Raw genomic sequence first — 15,183 nt, 5'->3', positions numbered from 1 at the left:
CCCTACCATCCAACATGACCCGTTCCATTAGGTACAAAACACTGCTCCTGGACTTCCCATTTAATGTATGATTGCAGTCACCTGTGCTGAACTAGGTTAATGATGACACAGGCGTTTCAGCACAGGTGTCTGCAATCATCCATTAGGTGGGAAGTCCAGGAGCAGAGCGTTTTTTACCTAATGGAACGGGTCACGTTGGAGGGTCTGGTATTCGAGAACAAGTGTTCCAGCTATGCCTTCGGGTAGCAAAAAAAACACAAAACAAAAACAGACTGCACATACGCAAAAAGCTTGTGTTCGCGCACAGAGATAGTTTGGTCCAGCAGCCGCTCTGTAGCGGCGCGTTGAGGAAATAACTGTCCCCGCCTGGGAGCCGTAGCGGCTGCAGGAAGAGGGGCCGCGCCCGGAGAAGAAACATAGGAGGACCGTGGAGAGGCGGAGAGGAAACACCCGGAGGTGAGGGACCGGACAGGACACCTGAATATATACTTAGCTCTCACAGAAACTTTGGGTGGGGTGTAAGATTTCGGGTCACGTCTAGCTGTCTTGCTTCCCTAACGGCCTCTCAGCGCTAACACTGTCTTATCAGTGTCGTCCTTGTGTGTATCGGTCTGTCTCTCAGTGCCCATCTCAATCTTTCAGTGTCTTCCCTGTGTGACTATCTCTCTTTCATTGTCTTCCCTGTGTGACTGTTTCTCTTTCAGTGTCTTCCCTGTGTGACTATCTCTCTTTCAGTGTCTTCCCTGTGTGACTGTCTCTCTCTTTCAGTGTCTTCCCTGTGTGACTATCTCTCTTTCAGTGTCTTCCCTGTGTGACTGTCTCTCTCTTTCAGTGTCTTCCCTGTGTGACTATCTCTCTTTCAGTGTCTTCCCTGTGTGACTGTCTCTCTTTCATTGTCTTCCCTGTGTGACTGTTTCTCTTTCAGTGTCTTCCCTGTGTGACTATCTCTCTTTCAGTGTCTTCCCTGTGTGACTGTCTCTCTCTTTCAGTGTCTTCCCTGTGTGACTATCTCTCTTTCAGTGTCTTCCCTGTGTGACTGTCTTTCTCTTTCAGTGTCTTCCCTGTGTGACTGTCTCTCTCTTTCAGTGTCTTCCCTGTGTGACTGTCTCTCTGTGTCTTCCCTGTGTGACTGTCTCTCTCTTACAGTGTCTTTCCTGTGTGACTGTCTCTCTGTGTCTTCCCTGTGTGACTGTCTCTCTGTCTTCCCTGTGTGACTGTCTCTCTCTTACAGTGTCTTTCCTGTGTGACTGTCTTCCCTGTGTGACTGTCTCTCTGTGTCTTCCCTGTGTGACTGTCTCTCTGTGTCTTCCCTGTGTGACTGTCTCTCTGTGTCTTCCCTGTGTGACTGTCTCTCTGTGTCTTCCCTGTGTGACTGTCTCTCTGTGTCTTCCCTGTGTGACTGTCTCTCTGTGTCTTCCCTGTGTGACTGTCTCTCTGTGTCTTCCCTGTGTGACTGTCTCTCTGTGTCTTCCCTGTGTGACTGTCTCTCTCTTTCAGTGTCTTCCCTGTGTGACTGTCTCTCTCTTTCAGTGTCTTCCCTGTGTGACTGTCTTTCTCTTTCAGTGTCTTCCCTGTGTGACTGTCTTTCTCTTTCAGTGTCTTCCCTGTGTGACTGTCTCTCTCTTACAGTGTCTTTCCTGTGTGACTGTCTTCCCTGTGTGACTGTCTCTCTGTGTCTTCCCTGTGTGACTGTCTCTCTGTGTCTTCCCTGTGTGACTGTCTCTCTGTGTCTTCCCTGTGTGACTGTCTCTCTGTCTTCCCTGTGTGACTGTCTCTCTGTGTCTTCCCTGTGTGACTGTCTCTCTGTGTCTTCCCTGTGTGACTGTCTCTCTGTGTCTTCCCTGTGTGACTGTCTCTCTGTGTCTTCCCTGTGTGACTGTCTCTCTGTGTCTTCCCTGTGTGACTGTCTCTCTGTGTCTTTCCTGTGTGACTGTCTCTCTGTCTTTCCTGTGTGACTGTCTCTCTTTCAGTGTCTTCCCTGTGTGACTGTCTCTCTGTGTCTTCCCTGTGTGACTGTTTCTCTTTCAGTGTCTTCCCTGTGTGACTGTTTCTCTTTCAGTGTCTTCCCTGTGTGACTGTCTCTCTGTCTTCCCTGTGTGACTGTCTCTCTGTCTTCCCTGTGTGACTGTCTCTCTGTCTTCCCTGTGTGACTGTCTCTCTGTGTCTTCCCTGTGTGACTGTCTCTCTGTGTCTTCCCTGTGTGACTGTCTCTCTGTGTCTTCCCTGTGTGACTGTCTCTCTGTGTCTTCCCTGTGTGACTGTCTCTCTGTGTCTTCCCTGTGTGACTGTCTCTCTCTTTCAGTGTCTTCCCTGTGTGACTGTCTCTCTTTGTGTCTTCCCCGTGTGACTGTCTCTCTCTGTTCCCTCCCCGTGTGACTGTCTCTCTCTGTTCCCTCCCCGTGTGACTGTCTCTCTCTGTTCCCTCCCCGTGTGACTGTCTCTCTCTGTTCCCTCCCCGTGTGACTGTCTCTCTCAGTTCCCTCCCCGTGTGACTGTCTCTCTCAGTTCCCTCCCCGTGTGACTGTCTCTCTCAGTTCCCTCCCCGTGTGACTGTCTCTCTCAGTTCCCTCCCCGTGTGACTGTCTCTCTCAGTTCCCTCCCCGTGTGACTGTCTCTCTCAGTTCCCTCCCCGTGTGACTGTGTGACTGTCTCTCTCAGTTTCCTCCCCGTGTGACTGTGTCTCTGTCTCTCTGTTCCCTCCCCGTGTGACTGTGTCTCTCAGTGCCTCCCCGTGTATCTGTCTTTAAGTGACCCCCCCCTGTCATCGTAACACAAGGGCACTTAACGATCACAGAAGGAAAGCAGCAGACTGTTTTAACTGATGAGTTATTTATTTTTGTTACAGTAGGCAGATTGACATAAGTTGTATTCACCATTTCTACAATGTGTCTGTGTATTGTAATAAATGTAATTACATTTTTAAATAAGGGTATTTTGCAAAGTATCTTTCCCTTTTTTCTTTATGATAATATTATAGGTTTCAGTCCAGGCAACAGCAAACCTGAATGCAGAAGAAATTGAAGACACTTAATTATGGTATATAGTGGGTAATATGATAATTAAAATGATGCCAGTCACAATATGGACCCTGGGGGTGATTCAGTTGTGGATGGAATTGCAAAGCTGCAGGCAAGCAGCTTTGCAATACTGTCTATGCAGCAAGAGGCGTCATGCCTCAACGGACGCAGCATCGGATCATCTGCATGATTCCTGGCCGGCTGAGTGACCATGGGGTCTTGCAGACCGGCCATCGCAGATGAGAGAGGTGCCAGGAAATCTCCGTCAGCCGATAGATCCCGGCCTCTTCCCCCTCCCCGTCCCCCCTCCCACTGGTGAAACTGAGGCCTTCGCCGCCCCCAAACGGAACACGCAGGACCCGTACTGCACATGCGCAGTACAGGTCAGGCTCCTGCGCAGATTCCCGAACTTCAGGAAACTGCTGAAACAGGCCCTAAGTGTCCCTGTCGTTAGTGATGACATTTTAACTGTTGAACTCTCATACCCAACCCCTTAATTATCAGGGCCTAGTAAGCATCAAATCAAAGATCGGATGGTGTATACAGTTGTGCTTTCTGCATATGTGGATAATTTAGCTTCTTCTGAATCTGTCAGTTCTGTGATTTTATTATCTGAAAGTACTACATTGCTGTATTTTTATTTTACTTTTTTAGGTATATGAGCCAAAAACATTACTGTACCAAAAATTAGAAGACTCTAAAATGGGATTTTATATTTTAGTCCAGTGCAAAGTAATGCAATCTTTCTCTTTAATCGTTGTACTAAATGAGCACTTAGTGCAGTATATAGGTTGCAAGTGTTGGGTGTGCTGTCATATGTCATTTATAAATATTGATATAATTCAGGATAAAACAATACACACACAAATTATGAACTTTTTTAAATGTGAAATTTTTAACATTGTAAGGCTTGGGTACACAGTGATTGTGTGTCCACACTGGGCGACTTTAATGAACGATGACTGTTTCGTCATTCATTACCACTGTAGTGTTCGTTCTAGGTCTGGCGTCAGACCTAGAGAAAGGGCATTCTGGCGCGCACGTGCCCAAAAAGGGGGGGCATGGCCACTCTTGGGGAAGTGCCTGGCACTTCCGGACATGCCAGGCTGCTCCCAATTGCTCATGTCTGTAATCGCTATACCGCAATTTTCCACACCCGCCGGATACTGCGGCCTGCGGGTGGGGACGATGCATGCAGGCTGTTTTAGCTAAAACAGCCTAGCGGGAATGCTACCAATGCACTGACTGCTAGTGATATCGCAAAGTTTGATGTGCAGCACATCAAATCTGGTAACTGCTAGCTACAGTGGGAGCTCGCAATCATGCATACACACTGAGCGATGTAGGCGATATGTCGTTACGAGACGGCATAGTGGCCAGACATCGCTCCAGTGTGCACCCGGCTTAAGTGGATTATTCCTATTAAAATGACCAGAGGATATGGAAAATAAAATAGATTGTTTAACAGAAATATAGGATCAATATATTTAATACTGATAATGGATAGTCCTGTACCACATGTAATACGTCAGATTATACATGAAATAAGCTTTCCAAAGAGAGGGGGTGATACATATTGGGTATTGGTACGTACAACGTGAAATTAATGGATCTGTTTTCTAAAAGATTGAATATATATTAATTTTCTTTTTATACATCTATTGGTTGCTCTGCATCTACTGTAGTAGGAGGCTGTTAGACTATATTTAAAGGTCTTTTGACCACATCTGATGTTGTAGAGAAGACATAGGAAACATGAAGGTAGTTTACCTGAGGCCCGGGCAAAGCTCCAGAAATATTGGACATTGTTCTGGAATAAAACTACTAAATGAGAATATGTACATTGATCTGGATGAGTGGTGTCTTCTTTCTGTGTAAAAATGTCCTCTTAAAGTAGGTCCTTGGTGATTCATTACTTAGCCAAAAGTATGTTTACCTGCTTATAATTAGTGTTTATACATTTGGGTTTCCATGGCTGAGCAGGCACAACACAAGGATCAGTCATGTGCAGTGCCAAACTTTGTCTAACTTGGTGTAAAGCACACCGCCATTGGACTCTGCAGCAGTGGAAAAACATTCTCTGGAGTTAACGAGTCACACTTTACCATCTGGCAGTCTATCTGACACAAAATGGCTTTGGTAGATGGCAGGAAAATGCTTCCCACCTGAATGTTACACTGCCAAATGTTACATTTGGTGGAAGAGGAACAATGGGCTAGGCTGTTTTTCATGGTTTGGCCTGGGCCCCCTTAGTTCCAATTGCAGGGAAGTCTTAATGCTTCAGTATATGACATTCTACAGAATTGTGTGCCTCAGGCATGAAAATGCTGAAGTTTGGAAAGGAAGAACTTGACTGATGTCAATCCCATTGAACATCTGTGGAATGTATTGGAATGCTGACTGTAAGCCAGGTCTTCTCGCCCAATTTCAGTGCCAACATTTCCAATGCTCTTGTTACTGAATTGATCCAAATAGCTACAGCCATGTTTTAAAATCTAATGGAAAGTCTTCCTAGAAGAGTGGAAGCTGTTACAACAACAAAGGGGGAAATTTATTATTGCCAATGGTTTTAGAATGAAATGTTCAACAAGCATGTGGATACCCATATGTGTGAAATTCGGGTATCCATATACAGTGGTGCTTGAAAGTTTGTGAACCCTTCAGAATTTTCTATATTTCTGCTGTAATTTGGCATAAAACTACCTCCAGATTTTCACTCAAATCCTAAAAGTAGGTAGAGAACCAAATCAAACAAATGAGACAAAAAAAATTAGACATTTTTTTTTATGTTGAGGAAAATTATCCAATATCTCATCTGTGGGTGGCAAAAGTATGTGAACCTTTTAGGTTTAGCAGATATTTCGAAGGTGAAATTAGTCAGGTTTTCTCAATCTATGGTATGACAGTTATGGAGCGTACACACGGTCAGATTTGTCAGATGAACGACTGAACGATTAAACGATTTGGACGATTTGAACGATTGAACGATTTTTACCTGCATTAAAATGAATGGAATCGTCCAAGTCTGACTGCAAACCCATCAGATGTCAGATATCGTTATCTGACAAACGGGAACGCGCATCGTTGATCGTCCATCGTTCAGGCATGTCAGATATGAACGATTTTTCATCAGATATGAACGACTGAACGATTTTTAAATCGTTATCGTCCATATCTGAAGAAAAAATCTGATCGTGTGTATGCACCATTAGGTGTGAGTGGACAACCTGTCTTTTTAAAAGAACAGGGATTTATCAAAGTCTGATGTTCACAACACGTTTGTGGAAGTGTATCATACCAGGAACAAAAGAGATTTCTAAGGTCCTCAGAAGAGTTGTTGATGCTCATCGGGCTGGAAAAGGTTACAAAACCATCTCTAAAGATTTTGGACTCCACCAATCAACAGTCAGACAGATTGTGTACAAATTGAGGAAATTCTAGACCATTATTACCCTCCCCAGGAGTGGTCGACCAACAAAGATCACACCAAGAGCAAGGCGTCGAATAGTTCGCAAAGTCACAAAGGAGCACAAGGTAACCTCTAAGCAACTGAAGGCCTTTCACACATTAGCTAATGTTCATGAGTCCACCATCAGGAGGACACTGAACAACGATGGTGTGCATGGCAGGATTGCCAAGAGCAAGCCACTGCTCTCCAAAAGGAACATTGCTGCCCGTCTGCAGTTTGCTATGAGAAGTTTAGTTTAAATGAGAAGCGTTCTGTTTGGAGAAAGGAGAACACTGCATTCCAGCATAAAAACCTCATACCATCTGTGAAACGTGGTGGTGCTGTCATGGTTTGGGCCTGTTTTGCTGCATGTAGCCCAGGAAATGTTAGGACATATGTCCACGAGCTGCATCTCAAGAGAATGTTGGTCATGCAGCAAGGTAACAACCCAAAGCACACAAATCATTCGACCAAAGAATGGGTAAAGAAGAATAAATGTAAAGTTTTGCAATGGGCAAGTCAAAGTACTGACCTTAATCCAATGGAAATGTTGTGGAAGGACCTGAATTGAGCAGTTTATGGGAGGAAACCCACAACAGAGTTGAAGCTGTTTTGTATGAAGTAATGAGGTAAGATTCCTCCAAGCCAATGTTCAGGAATAATCAACAATTACCGGAAACGTTTAGAAGCCGTTATTGCTGCACAAGGGGGTCATACCAGATACTGAAAGCATAGGTACACATACTTTTGCCACTCGCAGATATGTGATATTGGATCATTTTCCTCAATAAAAAAATGAGCAAGTCTAATTTTGTTCGTCTCCTTTGTTTGATTTGGTTCTCTATATCTACTCTTAGGACCTCTGAGGTAGTTTTAGACCAAATTTCAGCAGAAATATAGAAAATTCTGAAGGGTTCACAAACTTTCAAACACTGTACTTTTGGTCATGTAGAGTTTCTCTAGGGGTAACTTGATGATGATTATCCGTTTAATCGATATCTAATTTCGGACACTATGGATCAGTGAACGCCAAGCTTCTCTTTCTCTGACTGCTTCCTTCAGGTCATTTATGGGCATGTTCGTGTCAGCCTTTATTGTGTCCAGCCAACGAGTTCTTTGGCGTCCTCTTCTTCTGGACCCGCTGACGAATCCAAGCATTAGCGCTGTTTCTAGGGAATTAGCCCGCATGACATGTCCAAAATAAGAGAGTCCTTGTTTGGTGATGATATTTTTGGCTTGATCCGCTCTAGGACTGCCTTGTTCGTATTCATTGCTATCCATGGAATGTGCAGCATTCGCCTCCAGCACCACAATTCAAAAGCGTCGATTCTCTTGCGATCTGCCTTCTTGAGTGTCCAGGTTTCGCATGCATACTTAAAGATCGGAAAAACAATTGCATTGACCAACCATGCGTTTGTTGCGCTGCTGATATCGTTGCTCTTCCATATCTTTATCATTCCTAGCATAGCATTGCGGCCAAGTGCAATTCGTCGCTTTATTTCAGTAGATGATTCTCCACTGTGATAAACTTTAGAACCCAGAAAGAGGAAGTCTCGTACCGATTCGACTTCCTCATTATCGATTGCAATAAGGACTGCATCGTCACTTGCCGTAGTCAATATCTTTGTTTTCTTGATGTTGAGGTACAGTCCCATGCTCTCGCTTTCTTCTTTGACTCTTCTGGATAGATATTCTAGGTCTTTTCTACTTTCAGCAAGCAGTCGTGTCATCGGCATATCGTAGATTGTTGATGTTCCTCCCTCCGATTTTTACTCCAATTGTATACTCGTCCAAACTGCATCAACTCATGATCATTTCAGAGTAAAGATTTAATAAAGCTGGTGAGAGAATAAAGCCTTGTCGAACGCCTTTTCCGATCTTGAACCAATCCATTTTGCCAAAAGCTGTCCTGACTGTGGCTTCTTGACTCATGTAGAGCGATCGCATCAGTTTCTCCAGGTGCTCTGGAATGCCCATCTAAAGTAAACCTTTCCATAGCTTGTCGTGATCAATGCAATCGAATGCTTTGCTGTAGTCCAATGAAGCAAATGTACGCGTCCATTTGATACTCTCGTTTCTTTTCCATAATCCATCGCAGGTTTGCGATTAGATCTCTGGTCCCCCCGACCAATGTGAAATCCAGCCTGTGTGTCTGGGAACTCCTTCTCTACAAAGTAGGCCATGAGTCTTGAAAAAATCTTCAGCAATATTTTGCTTGCGTGCAAAATGAGTGCAATAGTCCGATAGTTGCCACATTCCTGTGGGGTAGGGGTAGCTTACCAAAGTATAAATCGTAGGCTTTCCTGAGTACATGTGGTATTTTTTTTGTCTGCAAATATCATATTTAAACGCACAAATGACATGTAATAAATGTTCACTCACTCTTAAGATTTCTATAAAATACAACTGAGGATGAAAAATTTATTTTAGGTGTAAAATTTAAGTGTTAAAATTATGGACGGGCTAAGATTACTTTCATTTAGTTTCACCAAGAGGTAGAATGGTCAGCGTTCCCAAGTGTATATATCCAGTGGAGAAACTTGTATTAGTAAACCACTATACCTTCGTCCAGGGAGTCACCCACCCACCAATAAAAATATGGGGAGCGCTATTAACTGGATATATCATAATATAATAATAATGTATTCGGAATACACATTTCCTCCAATCCATTGTGTCACACAGTTTGTTGTAATTTTCTTTTTGGGTCCTAATTATCAAATATTTGCAGGATAATCGCAATTATTAAGTATCCCCAAATGTATGTAAAGGGGGCCGCTGCTATCTGCTGCGGTTGCTATATTGCCAGGGGTGCCGAGAGGGAGGGGAGGAGGGTGACTAATTGCCCGGGCTTGCTGGAGGGGCCCTTGTCTGGCACCACTCCCCCTCTCTTACGTCACAGCAGCCCAGCACACGCCGCTGTGTGTAGCCGGAGCAGTCTCTTATGCCTATGAGGGGAGCCATCACGCTGATCGCGCCCCCCATTAGCTGTGCGCTGGGCTGAGGGGCACACAGCACCCACCTCCCCAGCGCGCAGAAAAAAATGTTTCTTTTTTTTTAAGACGGTGTGGCCATGCCTCCCGCGATTAGGCCACACCCCCTGTCACCTGGGCCGGGCCAGCTGTCGGTGGCCCTGTATATTGCCGAATTTACCATGCATTACGGAGCTTGACCCCTGTAGCTAACACCATCTTTAGATGGCATTAGACATTATAGGCTACAGTCTGGGATAAATACCAGGAGTGGGAACCGTAGAATTCTTTCCAGGAACGGTCTACTCACACATGAGCCCTCAGCAGACCACAAATGTGCAGTAACACAGGCCGTCCCTAGAAAACGAAAGTAAAGTGATTGTTAATGCTATCACTTTACTGTTAAACATCAATAATACATTATTTCTTATTGCCGCGATAAGATATGAATAATTATTGGGTCTAAAACCTGATTAATAAATGGGCAGTTTTATCCCTAAAATGAGCTTTAGAATCGTTTTTGTACAGGCATTTGACCTGACTGACTTTGAATAATAGGGCCTGATTCAGACCTGCTCGCGAGCGCTGTGCGCTCGCAAGCGGGTCGATGTTGGCCCAGTGCGCATGCAAGCCGTCGCTCCGGGTCTCGCTACAAGGGGGCCGTGCTGTCGATGTTGAGTGACAGCACGCCCCCTTTGTTGGGCGGGCCGGGACCGTGGCTGCCCAGACAGAGGCGTTCACATGGGAACGCCTACCGTCTGGGGCCGACCCCACTAACATCACAAGTGATGTCAGTGGGTGGACTTCTTGCTCTGTAAGATCAAGAAGTCCACTGGGACTTGCGGCAACGAGACCTTGCGACGAGACCCTTGTGGTAAGTCCGATGGTCTGTGGTCACCCACAGCTATGCGAGCGGCCAGGAGGCCACTCTAAAAATACAATAGGCATGCACTGATTCAGAGCGAGCGCTCTGAAAGAGCGTCCGGCTCTGAATCGGGCCCATAGTGCGGAAGAAAAGTTATCCTAAAGGAAATTATTCCACATATAGTGCCTGATTCAGTATGGATCGCTATTCTGCTTATACGCACGCAATGCAGTTGCTAATATCAGCAGTAATATGTAATTGTTTGCATTGCGATCGCAGCCTGACATAAGGACGCCCACTTCCCCTTACCCACATCCGTTTGTCTTCGCTACGTTGGCCAAGTAATCGGTAACATCAGACCCATATGCACAGTAGAGGCAGGTCAGACCTCACTCAGGAATTGCTTGCTTCTCCGCATGCTATGAGACCACAGGCTGTGTCTAGTATCGCAGTGGATAATTTATGCACACCATACATGCCGGTGAGACGTACTGGCACGCCTGTGTTCGGCTGACCCCCCCCGGCCCACAGTCAACACTCACAAACGGCACTTCCTGTCAATCACTATGCCATGGGTCTGCATATCCTCTGCCATTGCAGCACCTGGTTCGCGCATGTGCAAATTAATCGCCCGATATCGTATAAACAACTGCGATCCTTGCCGAATCAGGCCCATAGTTCAGCATTTTTATCTTTCCCTATAAATTGTGTGCTGACAGCGAAAACACACCCACACAAACCTGCAGATGTTTAAATATAGATAATGTATTCATGATATTGAGACGCTCCCTTCCTTCTGACAGTTCCACATGTACTTATTGCTGAGGAGAGATATAACCTTGTATACTTATTGCCGAGGACTTACTGTAGTTGTACGTATTACTAGCTGGATATCATCTGGACGTAAATAAGCTCATTATCGCATTACTTTAGATTTCTTTATCTGAGTACTTGCATACATTAAGGTAACTGCACACCACTGCTGTTTGGTTTGTTACTCATTCTGAGTACAAACTTGTGGAAAATTTCAAAAAGCCCTGGAACATCTGACTGTAAGTTTTTAATGTGGAACTGAGGCTATGAATATACATTTCCTCATTCACTACCATAGGAAGGACCTACGTTCCATGCCGGGCATTGGTTACTGTCTAACCGATGTTCTGGTGGCAGCCATTGGCTTTTAATATATGGAAGATGGAGTAATGGCTATAACAGTAATTACATTTCTAGTTTTACCACACCCACTGCTTGTTTTCTTCCGTCTGTGTGGAATGTAGAATGTGACTGTTATATTAATAAATGATAAAAGTGGATTTGCTAGAATATAATATTACTGCTTACAGAAATCTGAGGAAATGTATTCCTTTCTTTTTAGAATGATATATAAATAAATGTTCACGTACTGGTATGCCCTCTACCAGTGGCCACTTCTTTTTCGCTGTTTGGGATATCAACTTGTTTAGTAAGCAGAGTGGTCCGCGCTCCAGGCTCTGGTGGGTGGATCTGATGGATGTGTGGGGGAGGAGGGGGCGAATGGGGGGAAGGTGGGGTGGGGGATAAAGTGGTGCTGCACGTGGAACAGGAGTACCGGATCCTGTTTGTATATGCTGAAAGGGGTACACGTGCGCCCCTTGGTGTGTGTGTATGGAGTGGGGAGGAGGGCGGCTGGGGAAGGGAGGTGGGGGGTGGCTTGTATCAGTGTATGAGTACAGTATGGGTGGGTATGAGGTTTTTAAAGGATGAGCCAGACACTGTGAATAGAATCCAACCTGTTTATTGTGTGAGGCACAATGCTTCCCAGGTGGTTCCGTTTGTGTGGTTGGGGATGGACAGATGGTTCCGTGTGATCCTGGTCAGGGAGTGGGTGGACCCTTTTGAGGGGGCTCCTTGTCGTGCGGCCCTTACTTCTGCACGTCCCCTTTGCTGGACCTATGGTCTACAGTCTTAATGGACCAGGATGTGTGTGTTGTCAAGGAAGTCCCGTACAGTAGCAAATGGCGGCGTCCCGCACTGGTTGCAATAGTAACCTACCGGTAGGTCTGCTGTCCCTGGTTCGATGCAAAGTTGGTATGTTCTCCGGTGTGGATCCGGTGGTTAATGACACCCTGCGTCCGCAGGGTGTCTGCTGGATGGGCGCCCGTCACTGCTCTGTGGGTTATGGTGATGCGGAGGTCCGCGTTGCAGTTCCGCCCCACGTTCCCGTGGGGTTAGTGATGAGCACCAATGGTGTGTTGATGCAGCAGTGATGTGCGGGGGATGTAGGTTCTCCAACGCGTTTCGGCCTGAAGCCTTCATCAAGGAGTTACTGATTAATGGACTGAGAGGTGTTATATAGGTGGAGGGTGGGTGTGTGGGCAGTCTCAAGTGGGTGCATAGCCTATTGTGGCCGGAGGTGTTAATCTGAATTGGATACAGGTGTGGAGGAGGGGGCGGTGTTGTTAACTGAGTGATTGACACGTGTAGCGGCCAACCAGTGTGCGTGTGTGACTCAGCTGTGAGAGGGGGAGGTGTACGGGCATGGAGTTGGTGCCACGTGGTTATGGCCAGGCTGTGCAGGAATGTGCGTCGCCGTGGGAATGCTTGTCAGATCGGGTCTCCGTCTGAGGTCACGTTCACACGTGGATGCGGTGTCCTATCATGTGTGAGCGTTGGTGGGTCATGTGGTCGGAAGGGTGTGACGCACATATTGAGGGATCCCCCTCAGCCGCTGGGGTCACGTGGTGTGGGTGTTCCTATCAGGGGAGGGTGTTCCGGCTGAACCCCTCCCCGTATATGCACACACCGCTAATCACCCTGCACACAATGCCCGTTTCAACCCACTATGCCCGATCATTAAGGCGTCTCCATGGTAACTAGCGTCATCACCCGGAACCCCCTCCTCTGATAGGAACACCCACACCACGTGACCCCAGTGGCTGAGGGGATCCCTCAATACGCGCGTCACGCGGCGCATCACACCCTTCCGACCACTTGACCCACCAACGCTCCCACACAATAGGACACTGCATCCACGTGTGAACGTGACGTCAGACGGAGACCCGATCTGACAAGCGTTCCCACGGCGACGCACATTCCTGCACAGCCCGGCCATAACCACGTGGCACCAACTCCATGCCCGTGCACCCCCCCTCTCTCACAGCTGAGTCACACACGCACACTGGTTGGCCGCTACACGTGTCAATCAGTTAACAACACCGCCCCCTCCTCCACATTTGTATCCAATTCAGATTAACACCTCCGGCCACAATAGGCTATGCACCCACTTGAGACTGCCCACACACCCACCCTCCACCTATATAACACCTCTCAGTCCATTAATCAGTAACTCCTTGATGAAGGCTTCAGGCCGAAACGCGTTGGAGAACCTACATCCCTCGCACATCACTGCTGCATCAACACACCATTGGTGCTCATCACTAACCCCACGGGAACGTGGGGCGGAACTGCAACGCGGACCTCCGCATCACCCTAAAGCACAGAGCAGTGACGGGCGCCCGTCCAGCAGACACCCTGCGGACGCAGGGTGTCATTAACCACCGGATCCACACCGGAGAACATACCAACTTTGCACCGAACCAGGGAGAGCAGACCTACCGGTAGGTTACTGTTACAACCAGTGCGGGACGCCGCCATTTGCTACTGTACGGGACTTCCTTGACAACACACACATCCTGGTCCATTAAGACTGTAGACCATAGGTCCAGCAAAGGGGACGTGCAGAAGTAAGGGCTGCACGACAAGGAGCCCCCTCAAAAGGGTCCACCCACTCCCTGACCAGGATCACACGGAACCATCTGTCCATCCCCCAACCACACAAACGGAACCACCTGGGAAGCATTGTGCCTCACCCAATAAACAGGTTGGATTCTATTCACAGTGTCTGGCTCATCCTTTAAACACCTCATACCCACCCATACTGTACTCATACACTGATACACGCCACCCCCCACCCCCCTTCCCCAGCTGCCCTCCTCCCCACTCCACCCCCCTCCATACACACACACACATCAAGGAGCGCACGTGTACCCCTTTTTTCTTTCGGGATATCAACTTGGCCAGTCGGAAACACTAAGCAACCATGTGGTGCAGGGTGATTTATTCCTTCATAGAGAGTGATTCTGCCGATGGTGGCATTAGTAATTCTTTTCTGTCATAATCCAAGGGGCAGCTGCAGTCACTTGAATTTGTATGTAAATTGCAGCAGTTACTCCTTTCTGATTGGTGGATGATGCAGTGTGGCTTTTAATTTGAGGCATCTACTGAACATTTTAGATGAGTAATTGGCTGCTTAAGTGGAACTCTTATATAATCCCTTAAGGAAAAATAGATTTAGTTTAGGTCAGGAACAAGCACATGGATTTGAAAAGGGAGATTTTAAAATTAGAGTGTTTTAACCAGAGAATTCTCTAACTCTGCTGTCCAAATTTGACATGAAGAAGTATTCATTGTTTAAGGCTGATTGGTAGCTTTGGCTCTTGTTGCTCTTTGCTACTAAAGTGTTCATCTGAGGGTACTTTAGTAGGGGATGTAGTCGTCTTCCTGCTGGATCATTCAGTAGCTGTTACCAGGCATAATGTGTGAGCTGAGTGTAATAGGAGCTACTATATAACTGGTTTATTTCTACTTTGGACTTGTGAGGCTGTTTTTAGAAGCTTTTTTTTTTTTTTTCACATGAGGTTGGAGAGGGACCACTGTAGTAAATGACGCCTGTTTTCTCCCCTCCCTGATGTTATGAAGTGGAGAGACGTCACCAGTGACGTGATATATGCCTCAAGCTGGTACTAGGTCTTGTGAAATATTTTAGGAGGCGAATGATGAGCTGAAAACTTTTAAGAAAATGGGAACTATGCCCTGACATAAGACAGAGCTCTTGCAGCTCAG

The 15,183-nt window shown here is 46.5% G+C and overlaps 1 protein-coding gene across 2 annotated transcripts in view; it reads left to right on the top strand.

The window, feature by feature from the left end:
- The first annotated feature begins 241 nt into the window (after positions 1–241).
- The window catches only part of RALB (RAS like proto-oncogene B), an 88,182-nt gene continuing 73,240 nt past the window's right edge, over positions 242–15,183 (top strand). The window contains exons 1-2 of one of the 2 annotated variants that reach the window (XM_088473668.1): positions 242–456; positions 2,978–3,036. The gene's annotated coding sequence lies outside the window, so the exon portion shown is untranslated. The remainder of the gene's footprint in view (positions 457–2,977; positions 3,037–15,183) is intronic. The other variant, XM_088473667.1, reaches the window with a different exon arrangement.

This window comes from Taudactylus pleione, unplaced genomic scaffold (assembly GCF_031769625.1).
Source record: "Taudactylus pleione unplaced genomic scaffold, aTauple2 ptg000138l, whole genome shotgun sequence".
Lineage (NCBI taxonomy): Eukaryota > Metazoa > Chordata > Amphibia > Anura > Myobatrachidae > Taudactylus > Taudactylus pleione.
This window is presented reverse-complemented; position numbering and strand designations above follow the sequence as displayed.